The sequence below is a fragment of the Camelus ferus genome, chromosome 8 (genome assembly GCF_009834535.1).
Source record: "Camelus ferus isolate YT-003-E chromosome 8, BCGSAC_Cfer_1.0, whole genome shotgun sequence".
Taxonomy (NCBI): domain Eukaryota; kingdom Metazoa; phylum Chordata; class Mammalia; order Artiodactyla; family Camelidae; genus Camelus; species Camelus ferus.
Window position 1 is genome coordinate 70,317,460 of NC_045703.1, and position 15,393 is coordinate 70,332,852.

Below are 15,393 nucleotides of genomic sequence, written 5' to 3' on the forward strand. Positions count from 1 at the left end.
CTGAAATTTGGAGTTAACTGGCATCCTGTTTCTATTTGCTAAATCCAGCTCCTCTAATTCCAAATGACCTGGACTCTGAAGAGACAGGGCACTGGATTTTCTAAAAATGATTTTTATTCTGAAACAAGGAAAAGCAATGCAAATGGCAGTTCTCTTTGTCGTGCCTCAACCTAATTCCTCTCACCTGCGTGCTGCAGTGGGGTCAGACACGCCGGCAGGTACCTGGGGCTTTCTCTGTGGAGTGATACTGAGGCTGTCAGCCTCTCCCCACTGCTTCCCGATAAAGCCTCACCACTCAGCTGTCACGTAAGACTCTAGTGGCCCGGCCCCACCTGACCCGGGAACAGGACATCTTGTTCTCAGCCGGGGACTCCCAGCTCCATCCCAGCCCTTCCCAGGTCCACCTCCCACAGGAAGCCCCACGCCTCCCTCCTCATCCTCTCAGAGGCCCCAGGTCTGCTCTCCTGACTTATGTATTCAGTGGTGCTCGCTCTGTGCTCCTCTCTTCCCCTCTTGCAAAGACCTTGGAGGCACGGTTTGGAGTTTTTCTGGCGTCCCCCTCCCACCCCCCCATGTGGTGCACTATTCTTAGCAAGTGTTTAGTAAATGCTTCCTGAATGAATAAAGAATGTCATTCCGACAGAAGCCCTAGTCACACACTCAGGAGATTTAGCCTAACATGTTCAAAAGCCTGTTTTTCTGTAAAATAGCAGGTCTTACCAATGGCTTTTGTAATAATCCTCATGGGGGGAAGGGGGTGGAAATTTATCAGCTTCTTTTAATACCAAAAAGATAATCCCCACAGCCTAAGCTCCACCCCGACAACTGTGTCAGTTCTTTGTCGCCCTGGTTTAGGTTCTGTTTCCTCGGGGTTCTCGGGGAAGGCCCGGGACTGAGCTGGGTCTTCTGCCTCTTTTGGTCCAAGCTCTTTCCCCTCCCCGCCCTCCCCATCGCCTCCGCCCGCCCACAGGCAGTAAAGGCCCACGTTCAGAGGCCCGTGTTCGCTGCTGTTTCTCCCATCCCTTACTCTCAGCTCTTTCTAGCTCGTCTTTCTGACTAGCAGGGAAGAGCAGAGACAATCCTGACCTTGGAGCCAAACCCTGCCTCACACCGATGCCGGTACTAACGCCACCTCCCTGATCTCTCTCCTGACAACCTGTGACGCGCTAGGGCGCACAGGAGGCCCTGAAGGGAAGCACGCTTTCTCTCCTCCTCCTTCCTGCTGTCCCCAGAGTCGTCTGGAACACAGAATGGAGGCCTTGTGGGCCTTGAGCGGAGGGGCAGCGCGTGGTCCCCATCCTACACTCAAGGGCCCAGAGCATAAATACATGAGCACCCCTTGGCTGGAGCGTTTCTCTTCCCTGGTTTTTAGGGACCCTTCAGCTGCCCCTGTGGTGTTGTTCGTTCATTAGCCCAGAGAGCAGCTCCTTCTCCAGGCTTTGTCTGTGGACCATCTCGTCCAGATAAATGTTCGGTTCGTCCAGCCTGCTAGGGCTGGGGAGTGGGCGACGGAAGCAAGTTGCCGGTGGTCTCCACGGTCGGTGGCTTGTTGGAGGAGCGTCTGTATTTCGGGTAACCTGACCCACCAGAAAAGAACATCAGACTTTCCTACAGTTGAGCTTCCATTTTGGAGATGTATACAGCTTGCCCCAGGCGCTCACCCCGGATGCCAGTAGGTCATTTTGCTGTTGCTGGAGGTGAGAGGAGGGAAGAAATGATGTTAAAAGTTCTCCCTGCCGTTTCTTCACCCTGACAAAATTTTCAAATGTTATAGCTGGTATTTCTTGAGCACCAGTACGTTGTTTTTAAAAGTTGAAAATTTAGAAGAAAGGTAGTTACTCTTTCTTTTTAAACCAGTAATAGAAGCAATGCATGTTATCAGTAACAGCCGACACTGGTAAGCTGTACCCCCCTTAATTGTCACAACCACACTCTGAGGGTAAGGCCCCTGTCCGGCGGACCCCTTCCAAGACCCCAAGACTGTGGACAGTACCGAACTGCATATACGCCATGTCTTCTCTCTGCAGATATACCTATGATGGTTTAATTTCTAAATTAGGCGCAGTAACAGATCAGCTGGATCTAATAATAAAATAGAACAGTCAACAATATGTTAATAAAAGTTATATAAACATAGTCTCTCTCAAGATATCTTATCGTACAACTTTAACACTTTTTCCATCTTGACTAAGCACTTACCATGCTCTGTGGTCGTCACCTTTAGTTTGAGGTGCGACAGCGAAACTAACACAGATTTCTTTTTCCTTCTTCACAGTTCCATGGACAGAAGATCCATTCTTACCACAAATCGTTCTTAGCAACCTCAGCGTATGATGTTTTTTTCTTTCCTTACGAAGTTGAGAACTTTCACCTTTCCTTTTTTTCCCTTTTCCATTATGGTTTATTACAGGATATTGAATATGGTTCCCTGTGCTCTACAGTGAGACCTTGTTGTCTGTCTACTTTATATGCAGTAGTGTGTAGCTGCTAACCCCAGCTCCCAGTGGAGCCCTCCTCCACGCCCGCTGCCCTTTGGTGACCGTAAGTCTGTTTTCTACGTCTGTGAGTCTGCTTCTCTTTTATAAATGAGTTCATTTCTATCATATTCTAGATCCCACATATAAATGACATCTTACGACATTTGTCTTTGTCTGACTTACTTCACTGAGTAGGGTCTCCAGGTCCATCCACATTGCTGCTGAGGACTTTCACCTTTTCCCTTAAAGGAGGCACTTTACGGCTTCTCTTTGGCCTCTCAGAATTGCCAGCCTTACTCCTCTGGCACACTTTGGGGCCTTTATTAAGTAAAATAAAGGTTATTTCAACACCAGCACTGAGATGCCGGGATACCGTGACAGACAATCTGATGAGGGCTAAGTGACTGACAGACCAGACACGCTGGACAAAGGGACAATTTACACCCTGGGCAGGATGGCGCTGAGGGCGCAGGATTTCATCAGGCTGCTCAGAAAGGTGCACAATTTAAAACTTACGAATTATTCATTTTTGGAATTTTTCGTTTAGTATTTTTGGACCCCAATTGACTACTGGTAACTGAAACCATAGAAATGGGAACCGTGGATGAGGGGGTGGTGACTACTTTCATGGTCCCAATTTTATCAATGAAGACACTGAGGCCCGGGAGGTGTGTCAGTTACTGGTTAATGTATCACAAACCTCCCCAAAGGGGGTTCAGCTTCAAACCGGGGCCAGCGGCTGAGCGTGGCTCGGCGGCCCAGCCGGGCAGCTCTGGCTGAGCTGTTTCCTGCAGCCTGCGCTTGTCCTGGGCGGACGGGTGGCAAGGGGGACCGGGCCTTGTCTGCGTCTTCCAGCCGGGTGGCAGGAGGGACACAGGGCTGCGAGAGACGGGGCTTCTTAAGTCTCAGCTGTGTCACTCTTCTTATTGTGACATTGGCCAACCCCACCCCATGGCTGAGCCCAGAGTCAGCGAGATGGGGCCCTCGCCAGGGAAGTGGGAAAAGGCCTGGACCAGCTTAGTTACTTACCACGGAGCGATTAAGTAACCTGACCGCAGAGCACCGCTCAGGTGAGGAGGACCTGGGGTTTGCACCCAGACAACGCCCGTAAGGGCTGAAGCCCGGGGCTCAAGTCACAGGGAGGCAGAGCGCAGGCCGAGGCTGACCTCCGGCTACTCAGTTCCCCCTCTTCCTGCGCTCAGAAGTGAGGTTACCAGCGAGCCTCCCGGTGTGGAACGCACGTCCTTGGGCGACTGAGACTCTGAAACTTGGGAGGGCCTTGCTGTAGCCAAAGCTCGCCTTGGTCGGGTCAGCGTCAGAAGCCCTTCCTCGCCTGTCAGTCTGACTGCTTAACGAGACCTTCCCTCCCCCGCCGCCTAGGTCGTGATGGACTTTGCTCCCCGTGCAAGCTCCTCGCGGTCCGGAGGCAGGACGCGCAGCCCGCGCGCTCAGCGGACAGCCTGGCCGGACCGGTTCTGGTGTGGGAAGGGGGCTGCCCGACACAGCGGCCCGGGAGTGCTCCCAGCTCGGGGGGCGGGCGGCGTGCCGAACCGCGTGCCGGGCCCTCGGGCTCCTTTCCAGAAGACGAGGGCGGCCGTCCGATAGGTTACCTTCATTACACTGTTTCCTCCTCCCTGGACGCATTTCCCAAATCTAATTATAGCGCATGTGACACCCCGTGACCGGCCGGAGTGGGAGGTTAGCACAAAGTCCCAGCAGGACAGCCAGCTCCCGGCGCAGCCACAGGCCTCTGCCCACGTGGCCCTGCGGGATGCGAGGCTCAGTTCGGACCCTCCCCCGTGGCCCGGCCCGTGGGGCAGCCGTCTCTGGGCCTGACTTCGCTCCCACGGGGGCCCTGGCCCCACCCTTCCGGTGAGCTGGCCCTCTTCCTCCTGCACTTTGACCCCTGTGGCCTTGCAGTCGGCATCTATTTGGAAGGTTCCCCTTGGATCATGTCCCACTTGATTCCATGTCCCGTTCCTCTGGACGAATGTGCCGGCGCCTGCTGCGCGCTGCCAGGCTCGCGGACACTTGGACGCTCTGCCGGGTGTGTTGTCTCTGCCCGGGTGAGAGCTGCCGTGTGTGAGCGCCGGACTTGGGCAGCGCATTTCTCTCTCCATCCGGGGTTATCGGGCCTGAGCCTCCCCGCCTGGCCTCAGGGGCTGGCGGCCCTGCAGAGGGTGCTGGCCTGCAGCATCTGAGGGGCCTGGCGGGGGCGGCAGACCTGTCTCCCTCCTCAGATCCAGAAGCCCTGTCATACCTTAGAAGAGTTTTGAAGACCAGCCTCCAAGCCCATTAAAAACCTTCCATGACTAAAGTTTCAGTGTGAACACAGTCCTCCGGCCCAGCTGGGTCTCGGCTCCATCACTGGGGAGGTGACGCTGGTTTCCAGGGGAAAGTGTGAGTGGGAACCTGGGAAAAAAATTCTGGACGGAGGGCAAGTTCAATGAAAAAACAAGCCTCAAACTGCAGGTGAGTGGAAACTCTCGGAAAGTGACACCCAACACAACCAGCAGGGGACAGGCATCAGGGTCCTTTTGTGGGCGACGGGCACTGACTGGGGTTGAAATGTGAAGATTGGACTCTGAGAGCAGACAGGCTACGTCAGTTTTAAGAAACCAGAGACTCCCGTAAAGCCAAGGTGTTCAGTGCAATGGTCTCACTGAGTTTGTCTCCCCCAGCTGGCCCTCGGGTGCTCAGAGCGGCAGGTCAGCATTCCACGTGGCCTCCAGGGCCACCTCGGTGGAGCCTGACGTGCAGGTTGTGTGGGGAAACCCAGTTCGGGGCTGATAGAAACCTGCGCAAAGCTTTCTGGAGCCACAGGAGCATCAGGAAAAGCACAGGCGGTTGGTGCCTAAGCAGCCCGGTGGGCGGGGCAGTAGCACCCAGCCAGGGGCTGGGACTCCTGCAGCTCCCAGAAGCCTCACCCCGGGAATGCCCTCCCTGGGGAGGCCGGTGCAGCTGCAGGAGCCCAGGGTCTCCCCATCCGCAGCATGGCAGCACTAGAGACGCAGAGCCAACAGCGGACCTTAGAGGCCTGGAGAGAGCTGTGCAGCCTGGGGACCGGCCCTGAAGGTGGAGGAGGGACTCGGGTCCAGAAAGCCCTTTACTAGGACAGACACAGGTGTAGCCCTCCAATCCCAGCTTCAGGGGGAGACCAGCAGGTGAGAGGGGCTGATGGGGCCTTGGCTCTGCCCTTAGATGCTCCCTCAAGTTCAGAGGCAACATGACAATCTATTATGCAGGAAATGAGCAGCGTCAAGAAAGAATCCACGCGGGTTCTGTGTGATGTGAATTAATGCAAACGGTAACAGGAAAAGAGACTCATCAGGGCAGCTTCTTGCCTGGGTCTGAGCTGTGGGCGGCCGCGGTGTCCTAATGGCAGAACACTTCTTCTTGGTGACAGTGTCAGAACCAGAGCGATAACAATGTGATTTCCAGGGCCCAGGTCGAGCCTGCCTGGCTGGCGGGAGGCTCTACTGCTTTGTCAACAAAGCAAATGTGACTCCAAAGTTGCCAAGAGAGAAAAAAAATCCAGGTACTTTTATGCCACTTTTAATATAATGGTACTTTAAGAACCCCAGCATCTCTTTATATCATTCCAGAATCTTAAGACTTCACTTCAGTGTGGGACCACTAAGCCACATTTGGACGTTTCTGAAAAAATTTCTTTAAAATTACCATTTCGAGGTCATGAGTGTGTGTGCCTGGGTGTGTGCATGTATGTGTGCACATGTGTGAATGTGTGTGCATGTGCACAAGTGTGTGCATTCACTACTTTGTATTGTATGCCTTTCAAACTGGCTGTTTCAGGAGGGGAAAGGTTTGCATTTTATAAACAGGGCAGCAGCCATGAGTGGTTAATGTTTTTCTATATCCAAATTGAGTCATGCCTTCAGAAGTCTCAGAATGAACTCAGATCATTTTTTACGACTGACCTCAAGGCATCCAAATTATTTTCAACTGAAAAGGCATCCAAGATTTGAAAGGACCCCGTCACCCCTGAAGGAGCCAGCACACAGATCGGAAGGGCGGGGCTGCTGAGAAGGGCTGAAGCGTCTCTCAGAGGGGAGATGATGTAAACATCCTTTGAATCGCTGGATGCCAGAGGGGGCCGGGTGACATCTCTGGATGGCTTCACTGAGACATACAGCCGATTAGATATTAAGGTCAGGTGCTAAGAAATCAAGGTCACGCCACATTGCATTTTTCTCAAACAGCTGAGCCCAGATAAGTTAAGCAGTGGGGGATAGCGCCCCACAGATAAGGAGGCAATTTTTAACAATCTTAAAATATTGTTACAGCAAGGAAAGATGATAATATCGAAGCCTCTGGAATTATTTAACTGGTGCCGAGGCTTCTTTTGTCCTCCACGTCCCCATATCTTCCCTTTCCTCTCACTCCCCCTCAGCGCGCAAACACACTCACATGCACACGCACACGCACATACACACAGGGGTACCCACAGGTCCTCCACCATTTCCTGGAATATGCTGTTACACAGATAGGCTTTTGAATATGAATGTGGGAAGTGCTGTGATTTTTTTCCATCCCCAGACTAGGGTGATTTATGGCCTGGATTACGGGAGACAGTAATTCTTTGCTCTTTACGATGTTTTGCAGGAAGGCGCAGTAGCCCGCAGTCAGAACAGCGTGATTCCCACTAGGTTTTTACAAAAAGGTCTCGCAGCGAGGGTGGCTGTGAATTGGACAGCTTCTGTAACAGAGCAGTTAATAAGACACTAGCACATTAATCATGTGACAGCTATTGGGTTTAGCAGGGAAAGGCACTGGCTTTTGAAAACAGCAATTTAGGTTACTGCTGTGTTGAAAGAGGTTGGCTGAACACTCTGTTTTTAACCCGTGGTTAACAGTTGCACTGTGTTGGTCACTTTTACAGACATCTTTTCAAGTCACTCAAACATTCAATAAACCTAATGAAGTCATTATCTCTTATCTTCTAGCCTGATGTCACTTTCCAAAGCCAGACACACGTTGAGGATTAAGCCAGTTATCTAGTAATTCTGGAAAAACTGCCAAGAAGTTATTCTGGAATTATCTGGACAACGCATAAGCTCATCCACTTTATCATCCAGACCTGGCAGTTCCGCAACACATTTTGTAGCAGGGGAGCTGGCAGATCCAAAGGTGCCATTTGCTGGCGAAATTGATAGCTCTTCTTAATGATGATGACATTTGGTCCTATATAGAAGCTGGCATCTAGAAACATACTGGAAAAAAACAACAAACAAAAAGGAGCTGGAACTCAAAAAAAAAAAAAAAGAAACATTGGAACTTCAGTTCTTTGGACCCATAAAGAGTCATGGTATAAAGCTTGAGAAATAAAATGAAAGTGATTTCATGAATTTGTTTATAGAAAAAAACAGTTATCAGTGTGAATGTTTAAGAAACAAAAATACTACATGTTGAAATCAAGCAGTGAGTAACTTTTGTTTTTCAATCATTTACATCGATCTAAGCAGTGGTTATGAAGGTCTTATACAAAAAAGGAAACATGGTTACTGTTCATTAATCATGGTCTACTTAAGTACATTTTTATATCCATATTTTATTGCTTTGTAATAATTTGTAATAATTAAATTAATAAACTTAACATGGAAATTTCTTGACTCATTAACTCTCTACTTATCAATAGAGAAACATATTAATAATACAGTAAGCAGAATGTTTACGATATAGAATGATCTATAGACGATCTCATTTTATTAGAAAAATAATGAACAGCTTATATTTATATGTAAACATAGACACGTGATACTCCGGAAAGGGATGCAAAAATGCCCTAGAAATTACGTTCAAACAGCAGGAACGCAGGTGACGCTTCACGTGTGCCTCTTCCTTCAGACTCCGATTCCATAGGGTGAGCCCCTCCTGTTCTGTTCACTCACATTTCCCAGAGCCGAGCTCACATCAGTTACCCAACACATGTACTGAATCCACAAAACCAAAAAAGGTATTTGAAAAAATAACCAGCAGTTTATTGAAATTAAAGAAGAAACATCACCTTGTAATAGAAAAAGAATGAAATAAAATGCATCACCATTAAATAATTGCAAGATGACTGACTGTTAAAATGATAGTCTACCAGAATTTTTTTATGGCATGGAAATTGGTTTGTGACATATTATTAAAAGAAGAAGGAGGTACAAAGACGTATGACAATCTGAGTCTATCTGTGTGAAAAATGGATAAATATATCTCGGCGGAGAGTGGTTTGGAAACAAACGCACATGAGGCATTCTCAGGATCCAGCTATGTGCAATGAGATAATGGACGCTTTCAAAGTTTTTAAAGAAATTTTGCTTATCTTTATTTTCTCAACTATGCATTGCTATAGTAATGAGAAAGCAATGAATGTTATTTTTAATTAAAAATAGGAATGCGCAATAGTTTGTTATGTGTTTAAGCAGCATGAAGCTATAATCCATTCAACAGGGTGTATTTTTTTCGCCAGCTCCTATTGCAACCAAGACGTGTCAGGTAATCTGGATCTCGCCTCCCAGGGCGGTCTTGTCAAAGTTGCATTCCTACCCGTCGAGCCAACACCAGGGCATCTTCAAACCACACTTCCTCTGACTCCCAGGAGCCTGGCTTGAGACCCTCCTGGCTCCCTGGCCTGGGACTGACTGTTCTTGTTTCTCGGGGGAAAATGTAGCCCAGTTTCTGAGGAGACGCACCGCAGAGTTCCATCCTTTGAGATGCTGGTGTTACATTAGCATCACTGGATGGCATTGACATTTAAAAAATTGTGAGTATCAACCACAACCCCACAGTGACAGGGAAGTAGATGAGCAGACAGAAGCAGAAACACAGGCTGCCACCCTCCTGACACCCCACATGCCTGGTGGGTGCCAGGTCCCCTGGGGCGTAAGGCATGGGAGGACAGTGACGTCGAGCTGTCTGGCTCTCATGCCACTTCCAGAAAAGCCCCCTCTGGAGGCGGGACTGACCGGTGCACATCGTGTCCTCAGTCCACTTTCATTCATCAGGAAGAGGCACGTTTAGCAGGGGAGCAGACACCCTCTGCAGTGGAGGGCGTGCAGGAGGGCCGTGCTGGGTTTGGGGGTTTCACTACGTGCATTTGGGGTCCCCAGAGCTCTTTGTGTCTTTACCCAGTGGCAGACTTCGCCTTGCAAGGAGTTTTACGTGTTGGGACAGCCAGGCCGCACGTCGACGGTGCGGAGTGCAGAGCACCTCTGTCACTTTAACCGGCCAGCACTTCAGGGAGCTAAATGTTCCGCAGTACTTTTCTTAGACTTTGAAGACGTAAGTCCCATCCATCTGACGGGCCTTGCTTTCTGCGCCCCTGTCTCCCCCTTGGAAGGCACTGTCTGGGTTCTGTCTCTAAGGACCTGAGAACGCCTTTCATTGCGGGGGCCTCCCCAGACGTGGCCCCCGGCAGTAAGCTGCCACGGCTCACGCACTCCAGGCACTGTTAGCTGGGAAGATGGGACAGTGTTTGTCTTGCACATTCCAGGCTCAGGGCGAACACTTTCTTTCAGAGACAGAGAGCCCGGCTGCAACCTCACCCCAGGCTGTTCAATAAAGCAAACATGCAGCCCAGGACACGGGGTCAAGGCTGATGAGATGATGCGACTGGGCCCTGGCCCGGAGGGCCTGCGGGGAGGGGCGGGGAGGGGGAAGGGGGCTGGGGGGAGGGGGAGGGCGGCCAGGCCAGGCAACCTGTGCTTTGATTCCATCAGCATGCTCCAGCCTCCCGGCTACAAAAGGCACTCAGGAATTTTGTGGATTGCTGAACCTCTTTCTACCAGCTGGGGAGTGGATTTGTGACTCGGCGGAGGAACGCCCCTGGGTGGCTTGTCTCTGTCAGGGTCCCAGGGCACTTAGGGATGATGCAGCCTTGTGAGTTATGAGACCCTTAAAACAAGACCTTGTCCTCTTCCTTTAATCTGTGAAATGGGAAGATGTATTTCACAGACTCGACACACTGACTTACAGTACTGCCTGCAGTTCCCTTAGAAGACACGGTCCATGCTGACTCGTGGGCTGATCAGTGTTTGTACTTTTCTTCTGGAGCGGGTCCTGTTCCATCCTCATTGGAGTATGTTTCAGTGACATGGTTTTGAAGCCACTTCCTGACACATCCCTCATCATGATATCATCTGACACAAGAAGTCCTGGCTGTGTGTGTCAAAGTGGGGACTGCAGGTGCTTGCAGAAACTAGGGATGCGTGGGAGCCTTGGCGTGGGGACAGAGCAGCCGCCCCCCACCCGGCGACCACACAAGGCCGTCAGAGGACACAGGCACACGCACACCCCCGCCAAACTGAGCGGTTCACCCACCCACCAGTGACTGACTCAAACACTCGCTATCAAAGCTAAAAGCATCAGAAAGCAAACCTGTTGTAACTAACTGCAGATTCAAAAGTCCGAGATTAAAAGTCCGCCTACTTACGTTTAAACAAACATTATTTCAGGAATGGAGGGACAGTTGCTGTCAGGACATCTCTTTACACAATGCACTACACCATCCACTTTAAGGAGAAAAAACACAATCGAGTTGACTTATTCTAAAAAGACACTTGATGAGACTTAGCAGGTATTCCTAATAAAATACGTGCATTGGGCAGAATTAGGCAGGGGTAATTTAAATATGAAGGAGACAATTTGTAAAAGTCAGTAGCAGGTATTATTCAAGAGGGTGAAATGCTAAATTAATTTCCACAAAACTGGGAACAAGATGGGGATGTTTACTATCATATTATTATTGATATTATAGATATTTCTAAGAAATCTGAAAAGATAAGAAAAGCAGTCTTTAGACTCTTGTAAAGGCAAGATCAAGTCATTCTCCTTCCTGACGATATGAGCACGAAGATGCTGTGTCTGAGCTCCTCACATGTTAAAAAGAAGGAACGATACTGCAATCCTAGAAATAGATCCCCGTATATTATGGAGACTTGACTAAGGAGTAAATTCAGAAAGAATGGGGGAGATTCTTAACTAAAAAGTGCTAATAGAAGTGGTTCTCTGTCCAAAATGAAATTAGCTTGGCTTCTCTCTCATCATGTGCAAAATACTAAATGGACTGAGTACTTAAAGGTAGAAATTTAAAAGGCAAAACTTATAAGACAAAAATTAGACAGGTGATACCTCAAACTTGAAGGTGATTGGGTCTTTTTAAGCAATCCAGAAGCCATAAAAGAAATAATAAATATGTTTAACATATTTGACTACTTGAAAATAAAGCACTTTTTGTAAGGCAGAGATACCGTGGAAAACAGGAAAAGCACTGCACTCCAGGGGAGCCAGAAGGTTAAGTTAGAAGGGAGATAAAGGGTTGAAATTGACACACATATAGAGAACATTTATAAATTGATAAGGTTAATGCAAATAATCCAGAAGAAAATATGCAAATATAGATGCTAGACCAGCAAATCCATAGAGACTAGTAGCATACAATAAGATACTCCACCTCTTCCCTAATCAGAGAAATCCAAACCAAAGTAACAGATCTCGCTTTATACACACCAGACTGGAAAAATTTTAAAAAGCTGGCTGGAATGTGGGAAAACTGTCCTCTCACAAATTTTTAGTGGAAATGTAAATTGTTTCATCCTTCTTGGAAAGTAATCTGGAAACTTTTATTAACGTTTAAACTAATATTCTTGACATAGCTGGGCCATGTATAGAAACCTATTCCATAGAAATAGAATGTCAGACTGCAAGACCATTTTTACAAGAGTGTTTATTACAGCATCTTTAATACCTAACAAAATCAAACCCAAAGGAAGTGCCAATTAATATGAAAATGGTTAAATAAGTCTGGCACACTTATAAAACAAACTATTACTTAGTTTCTTAACCAACAACGTGGAAGGAATCTCACTATGTACTATTAATTGAGAAAATCAAGGCTGAGAGAAGTTTAATAACACATAATACATTTTCTTTAAGAAACTATGGTGCATTGAATTATGTATGGCCCCTCAAAGGTGCGTCCAAGTCCCAACTTCCCTACTTGGGAGTCTGACCTTATTTGGAAGTAGGTTCTTTGTAGATGTAATTATGTTAAGACTCTAGAGATGAGATTATTCCAGATTTAGGATGAGCCCCAAATCCAATCTCTGCTGTCCTTATAAAAGAAAGGAGAGGAAGATTTGGGACACAGATATACAGAGAGAGAAGGCCATGTGAAGAAAAAGATGCAGAGATTGGACCCATGCATCTACAAGCAAGAGATGCCAAGAATCGGCCGCAACCACCAGAATCCAAGAGAGAAGTGCGGGATGGTTCTCCCTCAGCTCTAGAAGGAAACAGCCTGCCACAGCTTTGATTTCAGACTTCCGGCCTTCCGAACTGTGAAAGAATGTATTTCTGTTTTAAGCTACTCAGTTTGTGGTGATTTGCTAACGAGCCTTAGGGCACTAACACTAATGCAGGAACTAAGGCTGATGCCCTCCTGGCATGTACTCTCGTCAGTGCCCCTTTCCATGTGCTGGGAAGACGGAAAAATGCCCGCCGCACTGTCAGCACTGGGTGCCTGTGTCTTGAAGACATGAGAAGAAGGATGTCGGTGGAGGAGAGTTGTGGGGCCAAGGGAGGGGGAACTTTGCACACGTTAATTCACAGACAGCAACTGAGTGGTTAAGGCCCTGAGGCCCCCGGGGTGGGGATGCTGAGATACCTAGACCTCCCCCAGAACTCTGCCCTTGATCAATGGCTAAAAGAGACATGACACGTGCTTTGGGGCTGTGAGAATGACTTCTGTCCACTCTCTCTTTTGGTAGTATATTGCCATGCAGAGTAAAACACATGAGAACCTCATTTAAAAAATGCAAATCTGAAATAAAAATAGACCTGGTAAAGCATTACACAATGGAAAGTCTATTAGATACTTGTATGTATTAAGTTATACACTATGTCTTGGATGTATTTGCAAAAGTAAAGATATTTATTTGTGTACATATGTGTGTGTTTGTATGTGAAAATATACATTTATATATGTGTTTGTATACATATTTGTGTGTGTATGTATATGTTTATGTATGCATGTGTGTGTATATATACCCTTATGTGTGTGTATCTAGTCCTGTGCACATGTGGTATGTGTCTATATATAGATATGTATATATGTGTCTCTGTCACTTCCAGGGAATTCCTGAGATGCAAGTGTTTTGACCTTTGCCCATTTGCAGAGACAAGTCTGTTGCTCCAGCCTCAATTCACTCAGTTCTTAAACAAAGGAGGATGGAGAATGGGGGACACGTGAAGAGCCAGCTACAAACAAATCACAAACCGAATCTTCAGAAATCTTGCATCCTTTTTTCCCTGCTTCTGCATAGAGATAACCTCACCTCCAAGGTGTCAGGCTGGGTCCACTTGCCCGGGAAGCGGAGTCCTGGGGCTCCCTCTGCAGATCCTCCGTCTGGTCCCCAAGGGCAGTCCCGGGCTGGACCGCAGGTGAGCACTGCCCCGACTTTCCTGGCTGGCCCTCCTCCTACCTCTCAGCCCCCAACTCCCCGTCACACCCCACTCTCTTTGCTTGCTCCCTGTAGGTCCTCCAAGCTCTTGGGAGGGCCCAGCGGACATGCCCAGGAGAGGAGCTGGGGGTTTTAAGCAGCGTGTCACTGCGCAGATGGAAATGAATGTCCATCTCCTTTGGCCGCTGGGAGAAAACTGGACGCTGTTGACCACTTCTTGCTCAATTCTTGCCAGAGTTTTCAGGAAAAGCCAGAAATTTGTATTTTTTGTGCAAAGTTTCTCAATTTATAAACACTGATAATGATTTCAAAATTTTAAATGCCCTGTGTGAGTTACCACTGAAAGATGTCTGAGGACAGAACTTATCTGAAAATCACTAGTTTGTCATCTCTGAATTTTGAACATTTTTTTCTTTTCATTTTTGTGAAATGACTAATTTAAAAATATTCTCTTAGAAGCTAGTTCATCCCAAGATATCAGTTGCTTAAAGTATAACCACTTTTAGGATTTCTTGCATCTTGGCTGGTCCTCATAGTCCTGAGGTTCCTTAACTTTTTCAGCATGAGGAAAACTCCTTTGAAAAATAACATTGTTTTTTAAATTTTTAAATTTAAAATCCCTTTTTCAAACTTCAAAAAAATATTTCAGGTTGCCACATGGTAATAGTGATTCTCTAAGTAGCTTTTGACTAAAAAATACGTAATATCAAAACTTTAATGAAAATTCAGCAATGCTTTTAAATGGATGTGCATTTTAGTAATCTCATCATTATACTTCAAAAAAGTACATGTCACACTTTAGTTTCCAGATAGTAGGGTCTGGGTTTACCCTGTCACCTGAAACAGCTAATAAAACCAGAAAAAAATATAGATAACATTAGTTTTCAAGACACTGGACATCAGGCAGCAAAGGACAGCGATCCCTGAGAGATGGACACTAGTGAAGTTGGCCCTGTGAATGGTCTTCAGAAAACACTGTGAAGAGACAAGCCCCAGACTGGGGGAAATTACCTGCAAGGCTTATATCTGATAAAGGATTTATGCCTACATATTAAGAACTCTCAAAATGTAACAGTAAGAAAACAACCCAATTAAAAAAATGGGCAAGAGATTTAAGATGTTTTGTTGAAGAGGCCCTGGAGATGGTCAATAAGCACATGAAAAGATGCTCGGCATTGTTTGTTGTTAGGGAAAAACGAATTAAAACCACAATAAGATACCATTGTACATTTGTGAAAATGGCCAAAATTAAAAAAACAGACGTCATCAACTGTTGTAAAGAATGTGGAGGAACTGGATCTCTCCGGTGAGCTGGTGGGAATGCAAAATGCTCTAACTACTCTAGACTCAACTCTACTGGACAACTTGGCCATTTCTTAAAAAGGTAAACATGCATTGACCATGTGATCCAACCATTTCACTCCTGAGTGTTTGTCAAAAACTTATATTCA

General features: G+C 47.3%; 2 long non-coding RNA genes across 2 annotated transcripts; one reads left to right on the forward strand and one right to left on the reverse strand.

Annotated features, from left to right (window-relative positions):
- Window positions 1–574: 574 nt before the first annotated feature.
- LOC116665474 lies at window positions 575–3,745 on the reverse strand. Its single transcript, XR_004322115.1, has 3 exons — window positions 3,507–3,745; window positions 2,661–2,795; window positions 575–1,691 (listed from the first exon to the last, which is right to left on the reverse strand). It is a non-coding gene; the product is annotated as an uncharacterized LOC116665474 (long non-coding RNA).
- Window positions 3,746–4,121: 376 nt separating this feature from the next.
- LOC116665475 lies at window positions 4,122–8,099 on the forward strand. The gene is made up of 2 exons (XR_004322116.1): window positions 4,122–4,949; window positions 7,442–8,099. It is a non-coding gene; the product is annotated as an uncharacterized LOC116665475 (long non-coding RNA).
- Window positions 8,100–15,393: the final 7,294 nt, after the last annotated feature.